General features: G+C 35.3%; 1 long non-coding RNA gene and 1 pseudogene across 1 annotated transcript; one reads left to right on the top strand and one right to left on the bottom strand.

Annotated features, from left to right (window-relative positions):
* Positions 1 to 505: 505 nt before the first annotated feature.
* On the top strand, positions 506 to 11,478 carry LOC140865080 (uncharacterized). Its single transcript, XR_012144484.1, has 5 exons — positions 506 to 786; positions 896 to 974; positions 4,699 to 4,925; positions 5,029 to 5,107; positions 11,229 to 11,478. It is a non-coding gene; the product is annotated as an uncharacterized lncRNA (long non-coding RNA).
* On the bottom strand, positions 7,198 to 8,779 carry LOC140865078 (SKP1-like protein 1B; annotated as a pseudogene).
* Positions 11,479 to 11,621: the final 143 nt, after the last annotated feature.

Raw genomic sequence — 11,621 nt, 5'->3', positions numbered from 1 at the left:
ATATATTAAAAAATATAAAATAGAAAATGAGATTATTTGGACGTTGTAGATGGTCAAGATCATCTCTTCCTTACATTTTTTTTAAAAAATCATTTAAAAAATTACAAAATTGAAAAAAAAATTAATTATGTGTAATTTTAATTTTTTTAATTATAAAAATTTATTTTGTGTTTAAATACATATACATTTAATGAAATAAAAATTTAATATTTCAGCGTCATCTCTGCGACTTCATGTCATTTTCGCATAAACATGAGATGAAGATGGGTTAAGGTATGTCGATAGGTAGCAAGAAATCTCGTATAATAATAGCCGCTCCGGTAGACGTTCTGACTTGTAAAGAGAGCTAGCCTAGCAAGCTCGGACTGCAGACACTTAGCTAACCGGTTATTCATTAGCCTAACTTAATTCGGTGCCAAATTCGTTAAAGACACTTAGCTAACCGGTTATTCATTAGCCTAACTTAATGGTAGAAGGAGTACTACAAGCAATCAAAGGGTGAAGCTAACCCAGAGCAAAATTGAGCGCCTACTAAATTGCTAAACCAAGAGCCCTTCTCTCACGGGCAATTCTTCTTCCGGAAATGACGAATGGAAGGAGAGCGTTCAACCCTTGCTCCTGGGATGAAGTAAAGTCCGTCATGCCAATTTCATGATGCATGATACGAATACAGCTCATAGATTTGGCCGGCCTTCATAGAACCCATATAGAAAAAAGATGGAATTCTCACTCCAGTCCATACCTTGAGGCAAGCAAGAGACCGACATACCAATTGCGCTAGTCAAGGTAGTTGGGGGTCTTTGAAATCGAAAACTTTACTTTTACACAATGCATAATTATCTTAATTTAAGGCATATCGGACTCGAACTCAATGTAAATTTGTTATTGTTTGTAGTATAGCATGATTCTTTCGTGCTAATGCCATCTTGGGGTCCCGTCGGTTCAACGAAGAGAAAAAGTAGGAAACATTGCGGGTAAGATTCTATGTTATTACTTCGAATTTCAACTTGATTGATTGACAGATTCTTTATTTTACTCAACTACTAGACCTTTCGGTAAAGACGTAGATAAATTATACATTTTTCCTAGTTGTTCTCAACCAAAATCAAGACGAAGCAATTGTAATAATCAGCTAAAGTTGAGCCCGAGGATCTTTCGACCAAAATCAAATGAGAGCAAGAATAGAATCTAGACTAGATTGTTCACGTCACTTGCTTCAAAAGGAAAAAAATACTAGATAAAACCGAAATGAGGGTTCTTAACAAGATTTGAAAAAGGAATTGATCGTTATTTCGAACATGTTCTTTCCATGACTCCTCTTGTCATCATTGACATCAACATGCAATGAAGTTAACAACTTCAACTTCATCACATCAACATCCTCACATCATTAAACATGCCTTTTGGTTTGGATTGGATTAAAGACAATCAAACCGAAAAAAGTTAGTCAGTTCAAAGCTTAAAATTGGAAAAAAAAAATTCCAAACCAAATCAAACCTAAACGATTTGATACATATAAAAAATTTATATAATAGATTTGTCAAACATTAAATTAATATTTTTAATTAAAAAAACTTGATTTCTTGTAATATAATTTACTTTTAAAATCTATCTATTTTTCTTTACTATTTTTCGAGAGATTTTTTGTTGATATTGGTCATAACGGACGATTGGGAAATTGTTTTTGAAGCTGAAATAAATCATTTTGAATATATTTATATTTTTCATACTAAATTTGTAGTGTCATTGTTGCAAACTACATTGCTGAATACAATTTAAGATTACGTGCACACTGATATTTGTTTATTTACATTACTTTGTTTAAAAATTTTGAATTATACTGAAAACCAATCAAAATATTTAATTTGTAAAAATTAAAGTTTGAAATCAATAATCCAAGTTATGGGAAATGATCTAGTACAAGAACTCAACTCCACAGTTGGGATATATATACTAGTGCTTTATGCATTTTGCAATGTGTAGATATGGGGAAAATGGACGATTTAGCAGGGCTCCAAATGATCTCAACGGATTTAACATAAACACATAAATCAATAAGGGGAAGAAATCAGGGCCGATCCTAATAATTCTTGGGCCTGAGTCCAACGTTAAGAATAGACCCCCTAAATCATAATGTGTGTTCTTATTATTTTAGATTAATAACAAATTTTTCGATTTAAACAATGTGTAATGGTCAAAATATTTCTATTTTAATTGAATAATAAGATCAAACAGTACAAAAATGATCACTATAAAACAACTCGTCTGACAGTTTAGAGCTAACACATTAATCAAATTGTTCAGTAATTTATTTTCTCAATTAGTAGTATAAACAATTCATTCAATATTTTCTTATATATGACATGGTTTATTGAAGAAATGTTTTGATGAACTTTAAATTTGAGAAAATTTGTTTTGCACTTACTACTCTAACAAGTATAATCAACAAGTATATGTCATGTGATCATTTGAAAAATATTCATCTATTTTTTTAAGTACTTCACTACATTAATTGCTGATTTTGTTTCTCTTGGTAATGAAACTTCAAGAATGTCAACTCCGAAAATAAATCGTCCTCATTAATATCAGAACAATCTCTATGAGTCATAAAATATGTATTTATATTGGTTCAGTTACACTACTATATAATAAATTTAGGGAATAAAAAAAGTTTTTTGTTTATATTGGGCACAGAAAAAATAATTTATATTGAGAAAAAATTATCAAGAGACCTAAGAATAATAAACTTCATAAAAAAATTTATCAATAGACCCAAAAATAATAAAATAGTTTATACTAGGCAGTAGACAAAGAAAAAATAATTTTCTGGGTGATGAATGAAAAAAGCCCAAGAATAATAAATTTATATTGAATCAATATACACTTTAATATAATAAATTTTTTTTTTCAAAATTATGGGCTCCGGAAAAAAATGGGCCCGAGTCGGCCTACTCTTCTGCCTCCAAATAGGAACAGCCCAGGGAAGTTTGAAACTAAAAATAAAAAGATGATAAAATATGCCCGAGCATTGGACAAAGCCAAAGAATATTTCACTGAACTCACTATGGAGTTAATCCCAAGGACTGATAATACAAAAACCTTGTGAGAGCTGAACTTTCCTTTCAGGAATAGATATTCAGGTCGGATGGAAAAATAAAACCGACCCGGGGCAGTTTTCTTAATTTGAAGAAATTTGATGAAATTCCCTATATCTAGGGGAACCCGAAAAAAGCAAAACAAAACTCCCAAGGATAAAATAGAGCCAAAGGAATTAGGAGTAAGCTCGCTCGGACATATACAAAAATATTGACACAATGCCAAGATGATGTTCGGGACGGGGAACCTGAGACCCATTTTCACGTGATCTAAAATGAAACTTAAGTATCCCTCATGGGGTTTATTAGCCCGGTCCCGACGACGGGGAAGTAATAGATCATATGTATCGGGCATCCCCGATCTGTCTCTAATGACTAGGCCCATGTCCGGGCTAAGGTGGGAGGCTAAGACTTGAAACCAATGCTTGCCTTTCGACCTTAAGTAGGCCTCATCGGTCCTAAGGGCATGAATCCTTCGCATTTTAGCTTCCCGAGTCTCTGTGGGACTCAGGTCGGCATCTCATGACTCCGAAGAGGCAGGATGCTCAGGTGTTTTTGGGGGTGAGGAGATGACTCAATAAAAGCAACTATTTTCCCGGACAGTATTCTCGTCCGGGAAAGATATTTTAAATGTATTTCAATAAAAGAGAACTTACACAGGAAGAGGATAATTAAGGCAAGACAGGACAACGAACTATAGCTCGGGGCGGGAACTCTCTTGCTAGTTCGGCAGGGTAACAATGTATGCTGTAAAAGTAAAAACTAAAATTTTTTACTGTCCTATTTATAGGAGACGCAAATCAATCTTGACTGTTGGATGATATTACCGATCAACGTCTCGGGGCGGGCCACGTTACTCAGGGAATTTCTCGAGAATCGTACTGTCGTGAGATCTCAGCTGTCCAGAGAAAGAACACGACGCGGATCATAATCTGGACCGCTCATATAAAACACATTAGGACGGGTTATCAAACATACATAATATATTGGGCTCGGGGTCCGAGCAGACTGCTTGGTCTAAACTTCATACTTCTTTTAGACCAGTAGGGGAGGTACTATTGATGTCCCTAAAAAATATACGGATCTAACCCGACCCGAACCGAATAATCCATATTTCTAAAAAGGTATTTTGAGGTCCATTTAGTTTTATTTTATGAAGCCCAGTCTGAAATAACCCAGTTAGGTAACGAGACTATGATTTTGATCACAAGTTCATGGGCTTGAACCCTAACTGGTATGGTTGGAGCCCGACCCGGGCCCATGACGGGCCCAATGTCTATAACCTTCGATCTTTATCAGATATACGAAGATCTGTAAAAGATAAAGGCAATATTCAACGAATCCCAGATCTGATATGATTCATGGGTTGATGTTAGAGTTTTACTTGGTCAAAGCTCCTACCTGAGTAGAGTCCTACTCTAACACATATTCTACCTCATCAAGGTAACTTACCCCCCCAGCCCTTATAGATATAGGTATGATTCATAGTTTATTCATTCATCTCTTTTATTCAATTCTTATTCACACACTCACACACACATATATCTTGTTCTTACTTTTTGTCAAGCTCTTTATTTATCGAGCACTGACTTAGACATCGAAGGGGTCACGTCGAAACACCTTCGGCGCCCCCTAATTTTGCTTCTGTCTGTGGAGAGCTCCGTCGCGCCCGACCCAATTTATTGCAGATTTGGAGATCCATTCTACCAGACCAAACCCGGAGACAAATTTCGACATCATCAGAACCCATACAGAAAAAAGATGAAATTCTCACTCCAGTCCATACCTTGAGGCAAGCAAGAGACCGACATACCAATTGCGCTAGTCAAGGTAGTTGGGGGTCTTTGAAATCGAAAACTTTACTTTTACATAATACATAATTATCTTAATTTAAGGCATCTCGAACTCGAGATAAATTTGTTATTGTTTGTAGTATAGCATGATTCTTTCGTGCTATTGCCATCTTGGGGTCCCGTCGGTTCAACAATGAGAAAAAGTAGGAAACATTGCGGGTAAAATCCTATGTTATTACTTCGAATTTCAACTTGATTGACAGATTCTTTATTTTACTCAACTACTAGACCTTTCGGTAAAGACGTAGATAAATTATACATTTTTCCTAGCTGTTCTCAACCAGAATCCAAATGAAGCAATTCTAATAATCAGCTAAAGTTGAGCCCGAGGATCTTTCGACCAAAAACAAATGAGAGTAAGAATAGAATCTAGACTAGATTGTTCACGTCACTTGCTTCAAAAGGAAAAATACTAGATAAAACCGAAATGAAGGTTCTCAGCAGGATTTAAAAAAGAATTGATCGTTATTTTGAACATGTTCTTTCCATGATCCCTCTTGTCATCGTTGACATCAACATACAATGAAGTTAACAACTTCGTCACATCAACATCCTCACATCATTAAACATGCCCTTTTGGTTTGGATCGGATTTAAAGACAATCAAACCGAAAAAAGTTAGTCAGTTCAAAGCTTAAAATTGGAAGAAAAAAAATTCCAAACCAAATCAAACCTAAACGATTTGATACATATAAAAAATTTATATAATAGATTTGTCAAACATTAAATTAATATTTTTAATTTAAAAAAAATTTATTTCTTGTAATATAATTTACTTTTATAATCTATCTATTTTTCTTTACTATTTTTCGAGAGATTTTTTGTTGATATTGGTCATAACGGACGATTGGGAAATTGTTTTTGAAGCTGAAATAAACCATTTTGAATATATTTATATTTTTCATACTAAATTTGTAGTGTCATTGTTGCAAACTACATTGCTGAATACAATTTAAGATTACGTGCACACTGATATTTGTTTATTTACATTACTTAGTTTAAAAATTTTGAATTATACTGAAAACCAATCAAAATACTTAATTTGTAAAAATTAAAGTTTGAAATCAATAATCCAAGTTAAGCGAATGATCTAGTACAAGAACTCAACTCCACAGTTGGGATATAGATACTAGTGCTTTATGCATTTTGCAATGTGTAGATATGGGGAAAATGGACGATTTAGCAGGGCTCCAAATGATCTCAACGGATTTAACATAAACGCATAAATCAATACTGAGAAAGGAATGTTCCGACATTGTTTTCATCTAAAAACGCGACTCTCTTTTCGCCTTATTATTTGTGTATACTTGTAAAGAGTACGTGCTCCATCCGTATTCATCCAATTGAATTAAAGACACTGATGATCGATACACATATTGAAATAGTAATATATGTTCTGTATATGTTGTAGAGCATGCCAGGATTTCCGATATTGATCGATCTCACTGTCTAATTCAATATTCAAGAAATTAAGAAAAAAAGATTATTGACCCATTTTTCAAAACAATTTTTTAAAGAAGGTGATGAAAAGTGCAAGTTTAAAAATCAGATTTTTTTGGTGTCTGACTTGCTCTTAGCTAGAATTTCAAGCTTCTGTACTTGAACGTCTGAGAATTATCTAATAAAAATATGATGCTCAACAAGATAAAATTTTGTGTCGAATTTAGCAGAAACTATTGAATCTTTTACCTATTTAGCTTGCAAGCTCTAAAAATAAGTGATTATGGAGATTTTTTTTAACAAATTTGTGAAGAGAATCTCCATAATCACTTATTTTTAGAGGTTGCAAACACTACCTAAAAATGACGCGGGCTAATGCGGCTTCCATATTTAGGGTCTGTTTGAAGTTGGAGATAAGATAAATAATATAGAGATAAATAATATATTGTAATAAAAAATAAATATGAAATGATAGTTAATATAAGATTTGATTTTATTGATATATTATGGTTTGTTTGATTTGATTGATTATATATTATATGAAAATAGTAAATTACTATTTTATCCTTGTAATAATTAATAAAAATATGAATAGTATTATTTATAAAGGGTAATATAGTAACTTAAATTCAATGATTTGATCGATGTAAGATAAATAATTTATGATTTGATTGATGTGAGATAAATAATTGAAATTGGATAAATAATATGACCAAAAAAACATGAGATAGATAAAATAATTTATAGGCAGACTAATAATCTACCACTTCAAACACACCCTTAGTGAATACAATCATCCAGAGGCCATAATTCACAAGGTACATACACAAACAAGACTGGGAACAAACATATATGAGCATCGACCAAACAAGCAGCATGCCATGTCATCTAGATCGAGTTCATGTTTGCATAATACAAGGAGAAAATGACTTAGCAGAACGAGGGATTTACCACCAATATCATCCGAATACGCTCAGTGTGAATTATATCGAACATTATCTGTATGTAGTGATGCAGTACTTGAAGCAGCGTTCACTCAAATGCCCATCTGTTCTCCCTTTCAAACTCCTCTTCTTCCTCGACTGTTCTAGAGCAATCTGTAATGTTGAACATTTTGCGAATTTCTCCGGGCGTCTTTCCCTTGATCATGTCGGCCACAGTCTGAGAAGCAAGCTCAAGCGGGCTCTTGATCTGCAAGTAGTCCGCAGCCTGAAAAGAAAAACAGGGCATAGTATTATATATGTATGTATAAAAAACACAAAACACTTCAATTTCTCGAGCTAATTAAAAATCGTCCATAGGTTGCACAAGTGAAAGGGCGGGCACAATAACCACAATACATTTCGAATGCAAACTAAATGGATTTCACAAAAAAATCCAAACTTGCTTGATTCAAGGAACAACATGGCAAATTTAGTGATTTTCCCAAGTCAAAAGGACTTGAATAATAAGTCAAAACGAAATAGGGATTTGGGATCACAAAAAACAAGAAAGTCGAAAGAGATACCAAAATAAGATCAAAGAGCGTCTGATGATCGACCCTGATGAACTCCGAATCAAACTTGTCCTGGTCGGCAGCTTCGAAGTGGTGGTGGTGGGTGAGACTATGCTCCACCAGGTGTGCTACACCTGGTGGAGCTAAATTCTTGGATCAATAGGGCCCACATAAAAATATGTGTGTCTCACATGTTTTCATGTGGATCCTTCCGTGATCCAAGGTCTATGCTGCACCTGGAAAAGAACTCCAGGTGCAGCATAGTCTCACCCGGTGGTGGTGGTTGCGGTAGTCGATCACCTTGGCGAGTATCTTGGAGGTGACGTTAGGCAGAGGGAACGTGTCGGCGGCGCAGCCATCTACGACCATGTGCTTTATGGTCTGAGATTGAAAAGCCGCCGCCGCCTCCACTTCGAACAGAGCCCCGTCACCACTCTGCAGCACGATCGCAAAATCCTCGGACAACTTTCGAGAGAAAATTGATTCTTGTAGCCCAAACCCCAAGAAGATGAGAATGATGAGCAGGAAATTTGGTCTCATCTTCAGAAAAAAAACCTTTCAAAATGATTGATTAATCACCAATCAAAAATGAAAAATACTACGAGTTGTACACATAGGATCACACAATTTCTCAACAAAATATCTTCATCTGGACTTCAATTAATATCTCGCGATATTTTCACTATTTTTTCCCAATTCTTTCTACTAATCCATCTCACAAGATCCCGCTGAGTGCTGACTGATTCATTTCCCTTTTTCCATAGTTTTTTTTCCCATTTATTTTTGGTTTGACTCGTTTATCTTTCGGCCAGTCACCTTCATATATATATATATATATACTTCTTTTCTTGATCATGTAATTTACTGATATTTAATAAAATTCAAAACTATTAACTTTTTTTTTATATAAATATACAAAGCCTTTGTAGTGACCCGTACCCAAATTAAGTAATTAACTTGGTAATCATGATTAAATTGGGTAAATCATGATTAAAAAATTTCCATATGGGTCTAAGGAGTTCGAGAATGGATTCGGGATAATCGAAAATAACCAGGAGAGTCCCAGATCGGAGGGCCCGATCTGCATGGCCAGGTGGCAGGTGACATCATCAGGATGATGTCAGCTCGATGACATCATGGTGAGAGATCGGACGGTTAATGAGATAGATTAAGCAACAGCTAGGAAGTCACTTGTTGGCTTACATTATGTTGATATTCGGTCACTGTCAAGTCAAATACTTATTCTTTTCTTAATTTCTAGGCAACAAGAAGTGGGATCCGGTGCATCTAATGAGATAGATAAATCACGCGGACTCAGGCTAGCAAAAAAGTAGTTCTGAACTCAAGTCAGTAAACAAATTATATATTATAGGTCGATCACGTAGTCAAACTATAACAAAGAAGACTAGTCGATCCGGGACTGAAGTGCAAAACAAATACAAATGAATATGGTAGAAGGAGTACTACAAGCAACCAAAGGGTGCACAGCTAAACACCCCAAGCTTCCTTATAAAACTAACCGAGAACAAGGTTGAGTGCCTATTAAATTGCTAAACCAAGAGCCCTTCTCTCACTAGCAATTCTTCTTCTGGAAATGACGAATGGAAGACGAAGCGCGTTCAACCCTTGCTCCAGAGATGAAGTAAAGTCCTCCATGCCAGTTTCATGATGCATGATACGACTTCAACTCATAGATTTGGCTGGTCTTCATAGAACCCATATAGAAAAAAGGATGGAATTCTTCACTCTAGTCCATACCTTGAGGCAAGCGAGAGATTGATATACCAATTGCGCTAGTCAAGGTAGTTGGGCATCTTTGAAATCAAAAACCTTACTTTTACATAATACATAATTATTTAATTTAAGGCATACCGGACTCGAACTCGAGGTAAATATTTTTATTGTCTGCCGTATAGCATGATGCTTTCGCGCTAATGCTATCTTGGGGTCCCGTCGGTATCACCGATGAGAAGGAGGAGTAGGAAACGTTGTGGGTAGGACCCTATGTTATTACTTCGAATTCCATCTTGACTGACAGATTCTTTATTGTACTGAACTAAACCTTTCAGTAAAGACGTAGATAAAGTACTATACATTTTTCCTAGCGTTTCTCAACCAGAATCAAGACGAAGCAATTCTAATAATCAGCTAAAGTTGAGCCTGAGGATCTTTCAACCAAATGAAAATGAGAGAAAGAATAGAATCTAGACTAGATTGTTCACATCACTTGCTTCAAAAGGAAAAATACTCGATAAAACCGAAATAAGGGTTCCGTAGAAAGATTTGAAAAAAGAATTGATCTTTATTTTGAACTTGTTTTTTCTATGACCCCTTTATCATTGCTGACATCAATATGTAATGAAGTTAACAACTTCATCATATCAACATCCTCATGTCATTAAACATGACCTTATGGTTTGGATCGGATTTAAAGAGGGGCAACAGGAGCAGTCTCACTGAAAAATGCTTGACTTGTGTGCAAGCGTACGGGCGCGACTTGGATGCGTTGAATATCAGACCGATCAAGGCAAAATCACCTACCCAGTGTTGGCCACCTTTTGCTATTTTAATTTTTGGTTCTTCCACATGCCATGAGAAGCTTCTGGATGAGACCCTTCAGCTGGTTGTCCGTTGGTGCTTCAGCTGGCCAGTCTTTTGGTGCTTCAGTATCCAACCTTTGGTCTTTCATCTGCCCAAATGCGTCCTATAAATAGAGGCAGCATTCAGTCCTTCAATACAGACAATTTTTGAGCCCCTCACCTTTTTATGAACTCTGCTCTCGCTGTTAATGTAACGCCCCAAAAATTAATTATCGAATTAATTATCAATTAAAATAATTATTGAGTTGATGAAATAATTATTATTGCTAATGAGATTATAGAGTGTATTTATAAAATACACATACCAGTTAATCAATGAATTTGACTATTTCTGAATATCTGGTATTATTTAGCATTTTGAAATAATTATTGAGATATCGAAATAAAAATAATTATTTATGCCAGATAAATTTAATTTGGGAAAATATTGACTGAGATGACTGATCCGAGTCTAAGTTGGACATAAAAATTAAATTGGAAATTTATGAGTTAAATTGATTGGTCAAAGTGTATAATTTCAGAAAAATGATGTTATTGATGTTGGGTGCGTGTACCGGAAAATATCAGATTTAGGACTAATTTTTACCAGTTGGGTATCAAATAAATTAGTCCGAGACCCGAAAATATCGGGTTACTTACTATAAATAGAAAACTCACACTGAGAAAACACGGATAAAGATTTTTTCCCCAATTTTTCCCATTTTCTCGACTTTACTGTAGCAGCCGTAGTTGTTTTATTTTTCCAGCCGTTCACCGGAGACCCGATCAAAGATCCGAACGGTCAGATTGTAGCCAAGATCAAGATGAATCTATTGGTATAAAGAAATCAAAAATCCAACGGTTGGATCGCCGGAAAAATGATAAATAACAGACGAGTTCTGCACAGAATTTTCGTGGGTACTGTAGCAATCAAAGTTTTTGATTTTTCTGGACGTTCACCGGAGCTCGGATCAAAGCTCCGATCGGTCACTTTGTATCCAACATCAAGAAGAAGCTATTGGTGTAAAGAAATCAAAGATCGGACGGTTGGATCGCCAGAAAAGTGAGAATGAACGGACGAAATCTGCACAGAATTGTCTCGATACTGTTCATCGTCTTCTTCGATTTGATTTTGCGATTTCGATCTCGTTTTTGTTAGT

The sequence above is a fragment of the Henckelia pumila genome, chromosome 4 (genome assembly GCF_033568475.1).
Source record: "Henckelia pumila isolate YLH828 chromosome 4, ASM3356847v2, whole genome shotgun sequence".
Classification (NCBI taxonomy): Eukaryota; Viridiplantae; Streptophyta; class Magnoliopsida; order Lamiales; family Gesneriaceae; genus Henckelia; species Henckelia pumila.
The sequence above is the reverse complement of the archived record's forward strand: the minus strand, read 5'-3'. Positions and strand labels throughout refer to the sequence as shown.